The 13,521-nt window shown below is 40.2% G+C and overlaps 1 non-coding gene across 2 annotated transcripts in view; it reads right to left on the bottom strand.

Moving 5' to 3' along the window:
- Positions 1-2,062: 2,062 nt before the first annotated feature.
- The window catches only part of LOC108894321 (uncharacterized), a 51,025-nt gene continuing 39,566 nt past the window's right edge, over positions 2,063-13,521 (bottom strand). For both annotated transcript variants that reach the window (XR_001962803.2, XR_001962800.2), the window contains exon 5: positions 2,063-2,611. This is a non-coding gene — a transcript (uncharacterized LOC108894321). The remainder of the gene's footprint in view (positions 2,612-13,521) is intronic.

Raw genomic sequence — 13,521 nt, 5'->3', positions numbered from 1 at the left:
ATCTATATTTTGTATATTTTAAGAGTTTACTGTTTTTTATACCTGTTTGCAAGCAGCTGTTGTCGTTTGCAAACTGTCCTGTGTCCTGCTTCTTTCCTTATAAGCTGCTGGAAATTTAATTTCCCTGAGGGAGTCATCCCTAAAGGGATCAATAAAGTCAAGTCTAAGTCTAACATGTGTCCATCCGAATTTCATTATGAATATTTTAACTTTTTTGCCAGAATGGTGCCATGGATTTTTTCATTTTTGGACTTTTTGGACTTTGTCTGAACTTCTGAGCATTCCCTTTTTTTCACCGAGTGAGATACTTGACAACAATGACCATCATTTTGTCTCGTCATCTCCCCTGATGTGTCATGTCATTTCATGTCCTTCTCCCCATCGTTGTCTCTTTCTCTTGTCATTTTGAGTTGGCGTCTCTGTTGTCTTGTCCTCTTGTCCCAGCTGTCTAGCAGCGTCCACCTTGCTCCCTCATGTCATCCTCATCCTTTCTTCCCTGGCATTTTAGGGGTTATTGTTCTCTTGTCACGTCCTCCACCATTTCATGTCTTTGTTGCATTGTTGTCCTCCCTGGTGTTTGACGTTGTCCTCATCACATCCTCCCTGAGCTCATGTCCTCCTCCTCTTTATCTCGTGTTGTTGTCATCTTGTCTTATTGTCTTCACTGCCCCGGTGTCATCCTGGCATCTCATTTCATTCTTCCTCATCTTCTTCTCCTCTCGTCTCATGTCTTCCTCCCTCTTCCTCTTTCTCCGTTATCTTTTGTTGTCATACCAACCATCTCATGTCGTCATCCTCCCCATCACATTGTCTTATCTGTTGTCTCACGCTGTCCTCTTGTCTTTCCCATGTTTTCATCCCTATCCTCTTGTCTTGTTGTTGTCCCTGTTGTCCATCTACCTTTGCACCATACCTTCTTTTCTCTCCTTCTCTCTCTCTGAAGTTTTCCTTCAGTTTTTGTGTAAACGGTGTGTTTGTGCGACAGAAATCCAGGGTTGTGCACAGAGTCCAGCGGAGCCTCGTCCACAACAAAACACATATTAGCATTAGAGAGCAAACTAACATATTAGTGTGCAGTTCATCTGATGGGACGGGCAGCGCAGCACAATTAGTCATCCGGCGGGGGGACAAACACAATTACAGCGAAGCAATAACAGAGTGCAGAGGCAAGACGAGAGAGGGAGAAAAAAAGAGAAAAACTCCTGACCTCTGCATCTCAGCTCCATTTAAATGTTTGATGTCTCATTGAATTAGTATCACAGTGTGAAAGACAAAGCTAATGGAAATGAGCCAGAGACAGGCAATACTGCTGATTGGGCCTGATATAATTAGAATAATATCACGTCCGGTGTTAATAACAAGGAAAGGAAATAAATAACTGGGAGATCAGTTAATAGGTGCTGCGTTAAAATGGCTGCGTTTTAAATATGCCGAGGCCAGCGCTTCTTTCTGTTTACTCATGGGCCGCTGATCGTCTGAATATTGATGTGGCAGAGCGATCGGCGGTGAAGGATCCTCCGCTCCCGAGCAGCGAGGGGGGAGGCTTTTTCATCTTGATTATTCATCTTGATAAATACATAAGGATGGAGAAAATTATGGCTGTTTTTCAGGCGGTACTGGTTTATACTGGGAGTGAATTAGCTCTGCTGATAGATGGGAGGCCTGAGTCTGAGAGACTCTGGACCCTATTCTGGATCCACAAATATTAATTTACCTCCTGACAGAAACAAAGATGATGTTTTGGTTTTGTGGGAGTCTAAATGTCCTTGAGGAAATTATTATTAGTCATTTTTAGAAAATTATCAGGAAAACGCAGCAACTGAAAATAAATCATGACTATTATTCTCACTCTGCTTCGTCACGTCGGTTTAATTAGCTGAAGTTACCCTGAATGGACAGTTTATAAAACAGGCTCTGATTGTGTTTTAGCTTCCTCTCAGATGAGAAAACTGTAAATGTTAAAATACAGAGACAAAATTATGAACTCAATAGAAATCGGTTTTCTGTCATGCACAAGGAAGAGCTAAAACTGTTCCCCCCTCTGATGTTTCTCTCTTTGTTCAGACTTTGTTCACTGTCCTCTGACTGATTACTTTCTCTTCAATTTGACAAAAAGAAGCACTCAAATTGGTTTAATGTATCACAGTAAAAACACCTTGACCCTCTTAATAAACACAGCTCTCTATCCACAGGCCGACAGGCTCTGAGTCGACTGTCATGGCTGCCAACTGCCAATAGAGACTAAAAGCTGTGAAATGACGCAAAAAGCAAGAAAATATGTAGTGATAACACATGAAATGGTGTATTATTCAGATATCATTTGATGAGACCGAGCTGATGTAACACAAAACTGTGAACAAAGTAGATAAATAAATATAAAACATATTAAGTTTCCTTCTTTATAAATTCGTGCTGAATCTGATTTAAAGTTGAGACGTCGGCCTCCACGCCTTTATTTTGATGTCACCCGCATGTTTTCCCTCCTCCTGCTCTTTCAGACAGAATCAGGTGTGTGTCTGAACCACAGAGCGTACCCAGCGAGGGGAACCTCATTAATGTCACGTCCTGCAGTGATTTGCCCGCCAACGACAACACGACCCGCCGACTTCACCTGGAGAGGAAAACAGGCGCAGAGAGGTACTCTGGGTAAAAAACACAGAGAGGGAACGTGAACATCCATTGCACTTCAAATATTATCTCACGGCGTCAGGACTGATGGAGCGGAGGGCCTCGATGTACGGCCCGCCGCCACTCCCATCATCCATCTGCTAAGTGAACCAGGCCTGAGACTCCATTACTCTAAATCTACCCCCTGCTTCCCTGATCTAACATGTTTGAATCAATCAACACAGCTCATTCTGATCACAACGTAATGGATTATGAAGAGCGAAGGTTGACATGCAGGGAGGCAGAGATGCAGCAAACGTTCGAAGATAATAACTCCTCTCTGACTCTGGTCTGTGGGATTAGTCTGGACCTCGGCAGCACGGAGAGGAGGGAAAACGCCTGCCTGCTCCACAACTTACTGTTAATAATATTCCTGTTCGCTGAGGAGGCAGCGATCTTGAATTGTTCCGCTCGGGCATTTCGTCGCCTGAATTAACCCCTCCCTCCTCAGAGCGCTGTTAGAGACGACCTGACGGGATTAAAGAAGCGCTCCTCACAAGGAGGAGATTCTTCAACCAGAAAAGAAAAATCATGAGGGAATTGTTTCAGTAATAATCTTACTGTAACACATCAGAAATTCAAATCTCTAACTCTGTTTAAAACAGATGGAGCAGCTGTTTCTGCCTGAATCATGTTTAGTTGTGTGATATTTTACCACAGATTATGTTAAATTTTTATATTTACAACAAAGAGAACCAAACTTTTCTGCTTCATATTTAACTAACGTTCAGTTCCAGTGTCTTTGAGAAAATGTACACCACTCTCATCAATCTGCTACACACGTCTTGTTGAGTACAAACAACAAGGCCATCTTTTGTGGAGATGGTTTAAAGGCAAAGGGGGTCACAGAAAATACTGGTCTGATTTAGTTTATTTTCTCTCTACTAAACTTTAGGTGAAGTTTACAGAAAAATAAAAACTTAGAGCCTAAACTTTTACATAGGACATGTATTTGTTAAACCTGAAAAACAATAAGAGGATTTGCTCTGAGTCGGAGTCTTAAATCTTCCTCTCAGGCTGCAAACAGCACCTACAAAGAGTCTGTCCAAACCTACAGTAGGCCTATATATGAATACTCAAGTTCCTATTGGTGTAATTTCATTCTGCCACAGAGCAGGGGTCTCTTAAGACTGTAAACATGTTTGGGTTAATGTGGACTTCCTGTTATGTTGGTTTAATGTTCACATAATGAATAGAATCGGATCAGAATCACAATCAGGTGACAGTCAAACAAACAAAAGAGAACAAAGGAGGAGTCAAACAATAAAGACATTAGATCAAGTTTTCTACAAACTCACAGGTGTACGCAAAATAAAAGTTATTTATACTGAATCCTTTCAGCGCTTCAGCTTCATCATACCTGTTGTTTTTTGTCACTCCTGAAATCCGCTGACAGGAGCATCAGGTAAGTTCACTGTGTATTGGTATTTTCACCTGTTTACTGCTCAGGACACGAAACACCTGCTGCTGCTGGTTAAAGGTTTTGTTTGTCTTGTGCACATATAATAAGACACAGTTATCACACAGGATTTACTTCTTGTTTCTGCATAAAATTTGAACTAACCAGCTACATGATCTCATGGGATTACATATAAATGGCCACTTTTAAGCACATTTCACCTGTCATGTCTACGCGTTTTAAGCTTTTCATGTCATTTAAAGCCATTTTGGTTAAAGAGTCAGGGTTAGTCAGTAGAGAAATGATGAGGCATGAAATAACACGCGAGAAGCAAAAAATGGTGTTGGTGACAAGCACAATGATTTAAAGGTGCTACATGTAAGTTGTTGCTATTGCTACATATCCAGCTTTAGCATCAGCAGCTATTTATTTACCAAGAGCTTCAACCATTGATGTGTTTCCAAGAGCTTAGAATACATCCTCTGTGCAGAGGTATTTCTTCATCCTCTCATGTCAGACTGAGGACAGACGATTGGAAAGTAACAAGATGGACAGGGCTAACTGGTTAGCATGCTAACTTCAGAAGAAGAAAAGAAATGATAGAAATAGAGGAAAAGATTGGTGTTGTTTTCTACCTCTGGAGACAGCTGTTTGATGTTAAACTCACAACATTTCTTCTAGACTGGTCAGTAAACAGCTGTTAATGCTAACGTTAGCTATGTAGTGATAGCAAAACTTACATATAGCACCTGTGAGGAAAATGATGTATTATCATAAGGCCATTTGGTGATACCAGGAAAACAGCTGGTAATTTTGTTTATTTTCTCAAGTTATTTAATTCAATTGAAGGGTCAAAAAAAAAAGTGTTAGCATCAAGTTTTCACCTGTCATGTTGTCACTTTGTATCTGTTAATGTTCTCAGATCAGTTGAAAGTTTCAGGCTCATTTATCAGGTGAGAAAATTCTCCTTGGTTAATAAAAACTCTGGATTCTGTCAGAAATGACCTTCAATCTCAGGTTGGTAAAACTCCCACATTCCCACCAAAATATTTCACTGACTTCATATAATTTCAGCTCTTTTTGGGTTAAAATCTGACACACAGCAAAGTTTCAATTCAAACGGAATAAAATCCAGCAGACAAACGGGTCATCGTGTTGTTTAACAGTCAGCCCTGTTCAACTTATTTACCTTCTTAACACCAGAAATAAATTAACCTCATAAACTCTGCTGGATCCACTGCACAATTTAAATTTCTCTCCATCCTGCTTCAATAAAAGCCAAAATAATAAAAAATATACTAAATGTTTTCAGCAGCTGCCATTTGCATGAAAAAAAAAAACAGAACAGGCAGTGTTTTCATTTCCAAGAACTACAAGGGAATAAGAGATTAAAAGGATAAAACTTTAGTCTTTTATGTCTTAAGCACTTTGCTAATTAGCAAAGCAGCAGCAGAGACAGGATGAATACATTTTGGTAAGTGGAGTCAGAATAAAACACTGAAAACAACAGAGTGAATGAATGACCCCCCCGGGGAGACGAGGGTCGCTTCATTACATGTCGATGGAAATGATGCAAGAAGCTGCACATTACACTGCTCTGCACTGTAAAAAATATAATATTACTTCTGTTTATGGTCGTTAGGGTGATGAAGAATTGATGTTGATGAATCAACTCTGAACAGTTTGTTGACTGAGAATCAAACTTAAGATGATCAATTTAATCAACAGTTTAGTCATGTTTACTGGTGAAGGTACTATTTAGAGATGAATTAGCCATGGCTTCAATGGATCTTTGTGAATTAAGAAAAGCTGAAGTTATCGTTCACATCCTCCTCAATATGTGTTTAATTAGTCTTAAAACTCGCCACATAAAAACCACAAGGATGCATCTGATACAAGAACACAAGCAGAATCCACGAGCAGAAAACCATCCTCTCAAGGAAAGCGTTTTTGCTCCACCTGCACAACCACTCGACCCTCACTCGTCAAATTGACTTTTAAAGGCTGACATGTCTGCTCCTTTAATTGGTCACTTTCAACACCCACAGTCTCCATCTCATCTCATATCCTCTGACTCCGTCTGTGGTGGCAGGATTATCAAGAAGATGTTGGAGAATAAAGAGGTAAAGAGAGGAACAGCCAACTCTATACTGTCTTTAACACAAAAATGTAACAGAGGCTGTTTGTATCGACAGTAGGGTTGTCAACGAGATAATCATGAGTTAATGAAATTTTACTTTAACACTACCACTACTTTTTTAGGGGTGCACATTCTGTGATTATCACCTTTGGCCTGCCCTGTAGTTTGGGAAATCAAGAAGCGATGCAGCAGTAATGTTTTGGATGGCGAGTGGAAACAAACCTCCTTGAGCAGAAATGGATAAATAAGTGTTTTTTTGAAAAGCAAAGTTCAGCTTCAAAGCTCTACCAGGTGGTTCTCTCCACAAGGCCAAAGCTGTATCTATTGTACATTTGCATAAAGCAAGCATATTTACTCCCACTCCCATGTTGATAAGAGTTTTAAAAACTGAATCCTTTAAGTACATTTACATGTATGATTAATCCCAAGTTAACAGCAGTGGTAGATATGACCCAACTACTATGATAAATGTAGACCGTCTACACAAGTCTACACAAGCCCCTGCTGAAGGAGACCTGTCAGCCATGAATATCACTCCTTTCCTGACAAACCACTTGAGGAGCAAATGTTTAGCTGCTCCCTCATGAGGATGGTTTTCCATTTACAGATACTTTTCTGTGCATTCCTATCTCACACATATGCATTTTGTTTTGTTGCTTTTACAAATTAATTAAACACCATATATGAGGATCATCCAATCAAGTAGAGGAGGAAACCAAAGAATAAAAAATAAATTATAAATAATTACAGTATTATTAGAAAAATGTGATTAAAGTATCTGTGTAATGTAAATGTTACTTTCCACCACAGTCCAGTCAGAGCTCTGAGGAAACAAAGTCTCCAGCAGTGGCCTGACATTATAGATAACAAGATTTATTCCAGTAGTTTTAATTATGGAGGTGACACTGTCTAAAGGTCTTTTCACACTGGGAGTATTTTTTTTCGTACAATTAATCTGCACGTCTGTTTATTTTTTCAAACTGTAGTTTTTGTTATGAGTACTTTCGCACAGAATGTGAATGCTAAGCGATGTCATTTTGTGTCATTTTTAAGGGTGGATTTTTCTGAGCTTTCTCACCGTGAATAAAGGAAACACAATCACATCGCTGCTCTGGGTCACAGGATCCTGCGAGTTGGTCTCTGCCTCCTCAGCAGGACTTCAGACTGTCCCACCCACATCCTAAAATATGTCTACAACTGGCTGTAGTGCAGCTTCAGCTCCTCAATATTTGTAGACAAGTATATTGCACTTTCACATTCTTTATTCACGTCCATGCTGTTTGTGAAAAGACCTTAGCTCCTGAAAGTGACGACACTTGGCAGATTCGTGATGTTTATTCGAAGCAGTTTTTTTGTCATTCAGAGGGCAGCTCACCTCTTTGTCTCGGTGTTTATTTTGATTGGTACTGCCACTGAAGAAACCAGTTCTTGACGAGTGAAAACCAGTTCAGACCCTCTCCTGACTGAGACGCTGCACCTGAGTCTTATACTGGTGAGAAAACCCCAGAGCTATTATATGGATAGATCACTGAACAGGCCCAAAGGCTTGAGGTCCAGGGGCCCCTGGTACAGTGAATTAAGTTAATATTTCTTGTTAGTCAGAGAGCTCAGCTGAAATGACCACATATGACACCTGTCTGAGGGCCTTATAGAGTTGGGTGAGGGCCTTCTACCCGTCAGTGCCCATCGGCTCCTAATGTGTCCCTGAGTTAATGATAAGATGATCATCTGCCTTGGCTCTCAGATTTTTACAGTGTTCGTCTGTTTTCCACATCGATGCAGCAGAGTGAGCGTTGGAGCCTCCTGGTAACACGAACGCCGGCGCTCGGCTGTAACACAGCAGCAGAAGAAGACGAGGCAGCACATGTTTAATTCATCGACCCTGCACGTCCCTCAAGTTAATTCCACCGCGGGCAGTGTTTATTTCTGCTTTGTACTTTTGTTTAAAGCCAGTTGTTGACAACTCTTGAACATGTCAAACTATCACCGCTAATAATTGCTTAAGGAGCTGGAACTTTCTGCAAATGTTGGTTCCAGCACAAAACACTCCTCCTCCTCGCCTCCTCTCTCTCTCTCTCTCTCTCTCTCTCTCTCTCTCTGTCTTCGCTCCTGAAAGTCTCTCAGATGAATTTTTGATTTTTTCCTCTTCAACGCCTGACTCTCAGCAAAAAGATTCCCTCTGTAATTCAAAGCGATGGCTGCGAGAGAAAGAATAAAAAAGAATAATGTAGCGCTGCTGCTGCTGCTTCTTCTTCAGCTTTCATTTGGGTTTTTTTTTGTGTTCGGTGGGAAAAAACTGTCAAGTGCTGCTCTTTTTCTTTCTTTTTTGATTAGTTCAGTTTCTTTTCACCCTCTCTAGCTTTTTGTTCTTGACCCAGGAATCCTAAAGAGGCTCCTTCTTCTTCTTCTGTGGTGGAGTTGGGAATAATAATGTTATGCTGAGGAAGATGAATCGGTACAAGCGCCGGCCCCGGGGCGGTATACACCTTCTCTCTTTGGGTCAATGCCATTTCTCTTCAGATCGCGACGCCGCCACTCAACTGGAGCTGCCAGTTGATTAATCCCAATTAGACGGGCTGTCACTTTCCTGCAGAGAGGGAGGGAGGACAGTGACGTTTTCCTCTCCTGCACAGTGGCAAAGGAAGAACAGGAAAGAGGGTTTTTCCTCATGTGATCCGTCTGTCTGTCTGCAGACGGGGGAATAATGAGACTCGACTCCTCTGACAGACGCTTCAACATGTCTTTGTCTGTCAGTCCTCACCATGGAGGAGACAGGAAACATCCACATCTCTGTGCGTTTACCCAGAGTCAGTGCAGACTGTACAGAGAACACATTTAATCACTGCAGAGTAAAAATAAAACAGGACATGGAGGACAATAAGACAACAGACAAGTGAAACTGCAGCAGTGAATCCTGAGGCCTCAGTTCTCAGCAGAGTATTTAGATCCATGTTTTCATTAACTCTTTATGATAAAAGGCCAAAGTTTGCAGAGTCATTTTGTTGTACTGACTGTAATATAATGTCTGTTCTCCCCTTTTTACTCTTTAATTACACAATAAAGGTCTTTACACATACAGTAAAATGAGAATAAACAACACTAAAATGTGAAACGCTCTACTGTGAATATTCAGGAGCTGAAGTGCCATCACGACCGGTTCGGGACGGGATGGATATTTTTAACTACAGTTTGAGGTCCTGCTGGGGATGTTGCCTCCACATCCCAGGGCAGCCTCTGACAGTCTGAGATTGGTTGATGCCTTTATTTGCAGCGTGAAAGCTCAGAGATCAATGTCCTTCACTCAATATGCTTGTTCTGTGTGGAAGTAGTCACGACAAATCAACAGTACAAAAAAATGTATTGACTTGAATTAATCACATGAAAAAATAACCCCAGTGTGTAAAGACCTAAAGAAAAATGCTGTTGACACTATTTTCACAAAAAACCTGTACACCTGTATCTGTAGGTGCTCAATAAGAGTTCACTGGGAATTCTCATACACAAGCTGGTGTCACATAACGACCAAGTCATTGGTCAACACAAGTAACAAATAAAGAATTTGTAGCCTACGACAACAGTACACAAATAAATCAATAAAATTAAAGTAAATTTATGGTCACATCAGTTGTCCACTGTCAGTCTCTCCTCCACATGATGTTAAACTACCATGAATGAAACTCAACACTTCCCCCTGAATTTCTAGTTTGCACTATTTCAGAACAGTTCAAAGTATTTCCACCAGAAATAAATAGGTTCTGAAACTGAAAAGTCAGTTCCCAGCTTGAGCCAAAAATTGTTTTTCAGGTGTGAACCATGACAATGTCAGTGGGCGTGTCCTATTCTACAGGTTGGAAAGAGAGGATGGAGAAACAGTGTCCAGTGGTCTGATGACAAATATCAGTAATAACAGAACAAACACTTGCAGGTGATCAATGCTCCTAGACCGTAGTTTTCCTGCATATTTTCTGTCTAGTTCAGTCTCAGCTGTTGTCATTAAACTAGCTCAGATAAAGCCAGTGTTTTCTGTCTGCTCAGACAGACTCAGTCAGAGAGCTGGTGAACATAGTGGAGCATTTAGCAGCTACAGAGACAGAGTTTTCCCTCCAGAGGTGGTAGAGGACCAAAAAAAGAGAATAAATTAGTTGTAGCATGTGTATGTTAACTTTCAGGACCACAAAAACATAAATGTAATTTTTTGTTTCTATTTAGAAGAGAAGATTATTTATCCATATAAAACTATTTACGTCTGGTGTTCTCTGTTTTATCAGTATAATGATACAAACTGAAAACCACAGTAATTATACACTTTTCTACAAAGTCTTATGGAGAACATTACACATAGTCAGCCCTGGATTTAAAGAAATTAAATCCCATTGTTTGACTGCAGAAAATAGTTTCCCCTTCAAATCAAACTCACCTGAGTTTCACCTGCAGCTGCTGTTTCCTTAAAGCACCTTTTAACCCTCACATGTTCAGAGTGTGAGAGCGACGCTGTTGTTCACTGTTTATTTGCTCTGTTGTCTCACTTCGTTTCCTTGTAATGAACTAACTGACGGCTCAGAGGTTAGCTTTAATGTTCCCTGTTGTTTTTTTGTTTTCCTCAGGCTGTAAACAACTGACGCACGAGCACTCAGAGTCTTTCTATTACAGCGTATTAAATATTCATGCAGCTGCTTCTGTGAGTAAAGTGTCAACAGGGTATTTGCCTTTAAACGACAACGATATGGCAAATATTGAAAGCTGCAGTAAGACAGATGTTTACGAGGGAAAACCAGGATGATTTCAGAAGGTTTCACACAATAAATGGCTCTATATGACATAGATAGATAGATAGATAGATAGATAGAAAATTGCTTGTGAATAGCAGGTGGTGGTGATGGTCCCTGCCCAGAGCTTCAGCCATCGCTGTGTTTACAATATAAGAGGTTAGCATACACCATCTGAGCAGAGCTACTTCTTCAGAGCAGTCTGGACACTAACGAGACAGACAGGGCTAGCTGACTAGCTTGCTAACCTCAGTAGAGGAAAAGAGGTGATAGAACTACAAGCAAAACACCAGTGTTGGTTTCTACCTCTGGAGACCGTTGTTGGTGGAGCAGTCTTTGTTTGGTTAGGTTTAAGAAAAGACTGCAGTTTTGGCTAAAATTGCTTGTGAAAAACGGATTCAGGTTCAAACGTGACCCAAACTCAAGTTTTCTGTGTGAAAGTCCTGTGTTTTTTTGACCCATCCATCCACCATAACCTGCGTCTAGTGTGGACTTTTTTGCTCTTTATACTACAATACCTTACGTCAGAGATGTCATAAGTACTATAGCCACTAGATGTTGCTTTACAAGTAGAAGTAACTGTAGGCCGTAATAAGCTACTGCACAAGTGACATAGGTGGTCATTTTTTTACAGGAGGACAGTCTCTGTCTATGGGCTACATACAGCACAACACAGTCTGAACACAGTCTGAACACAGAGGTCAACTACCCTACTTTTTTTAGTGGGTTTATCCATGTTTAAAAAACTAAAATTAAAATACTTTTACTTCTAACACACTTGAAACATGCTGTGACCTATCATCTTCAACTTGTGACCTCTATAGGGGTCCCAACCCCTAGGCTAGGAACCACAGACTTAATATTTTTCATTATTTGCAGATCTCAGAGCTGAACAGAGATCCTATGAGCAGCAGATTCTGTTTTAAATGTGAGATTCAGCCAGAGCATTAAGCAGATCTGAGTCCTCCTTAAAGAGGGATGTGGTGCAGACTTCATCACTGAGAACAAACAGCACTTTAGGAAACGAGGCGGTGTCTCTGATGAATCTGCCGCTGTGTCCAGACGGCTCATTGTGGCGGCACTGGCCCGGCGTTATGGCCGCCATCATCAGATTAATAACCTCCGCTCTGGACCGGTGCGGCGATTCAGCCACGGGTTAATTAAACATTTACATATAGATGCCCAGCTATCTATTGTAGCGAGAGATAATTTATACCATCAATATGCACTTTAATCAGAAGCTACAGGAGGGCGTATGTTAGTGTGCTCCGTGCTAATTGGCACCATGCTGGCTGCTGTTTTGGAGCTCAGAGACAAACTGAGTTCACACTCAACTCTCAGTGTTTCCTCTGTAATGTGCTGCTTTTTCTTTAACGTCTTCCAGATCTGTGCTCTTATTCTGGTGGGATGCTCTTCATCCCTCCACCAATGGCCCCTGAATGAACCAAAACATGTTATTTTAGACGTTAAATGTCCTTAATTTGTTCATTAAATCCAGATGAATTCTTTATTAAACAGCAACGGCTGTGAGAGGTGAACATCAGAGGTTTTTAAGAGATGTATTTATGGGTTGAAGTGTGGAGTCTTGTGTAATTACAAGATTTTTTGAGGCAATTTATGGTTATTAATGTGAAAAAACACATTAAATGACCCCTGACTGATTTGATAATTAAAGCTATTCAGTTACTTTTATTAGTATTTTAATTGTTTGTTTTAACTCTGAGAGAAATAAGGGACATATTTCAGTGAGTTCAAATTCACAGTTTCAGTGTTTTAGGGCAGCAAAATGTATTGAAAGTATCAAAAGTAAAAGTACTCGTGCAAAATAGTGTCAGAGTGTTTTTATATATTATTGAGTTATTACTGCTTCACTGTGTCACTCTTGTGTTAACAGTGTTTGATGCTGTCCAAGGAGAGCTTGTTCTAATTAATGTTTAGTAGTTTAGTAGTAATGTTTACTTCAGTATTTCCATTTCATGCCGCTTTGTATTTCTAATTCACTACATCAGTATGTTAGTATAGTATATTGTACTTTTTATTACACCACATTTATCTGACAGCTTTAGTTACTTAACACACAAAACATATGAAGAGCTTATAAAATACTTAATAGTGTTGCCTACAGCTGAAACGATTAGGTGATTAACAGAAAATGAATTGGCAACCATTTTGATAATCAGTTCAGTCAGTTGTAAATTAGCTCCATCTCAACAAACTAAAACAGTAAAATGCTTCTTTTGTATTAAGACAGCAGGAATGATATAATATTGAAGAGTATCACTAACTTTCTGTAACAGTAATGGGACATTTTTCTGCAGCAAGTACTTTCATTTTTAGTATTTTAAGTACATTTTCCTGATTATACTCACATTCTTTTACTGAAATAAATGCTTTTTTACAGCGTAATTTCAGTACTTTTAGTGAAGGATCTGAATACCTCCTCCTCCACTGCTTATGCAATGGGAATTTATGGTTGGGGGAAAATACTTGTGGCAGGCTCTTCACATTTAACAATTCCACTGTAAAAGATTGAAATAACCACATCTGAT

This window comes from Lates calcarifer, linkage group LG2 (assembly GCF_001640805.2).
Source record: "Lates calcarifer isolate ASB-BC8 linkage group LG2, TLL_Latcal_v3, whole genome shotgun sequence".
NCBI lineage: Eukaryota > Metazoa > Chordata > Actinopteri > Centropomidae > Lates > Lates calcarifer.
The sequence above is the reverse complement of the archived record's forward strand: the minus strand, read 5'-3'. Positions and strand labels throughout refer to the sequence as shown.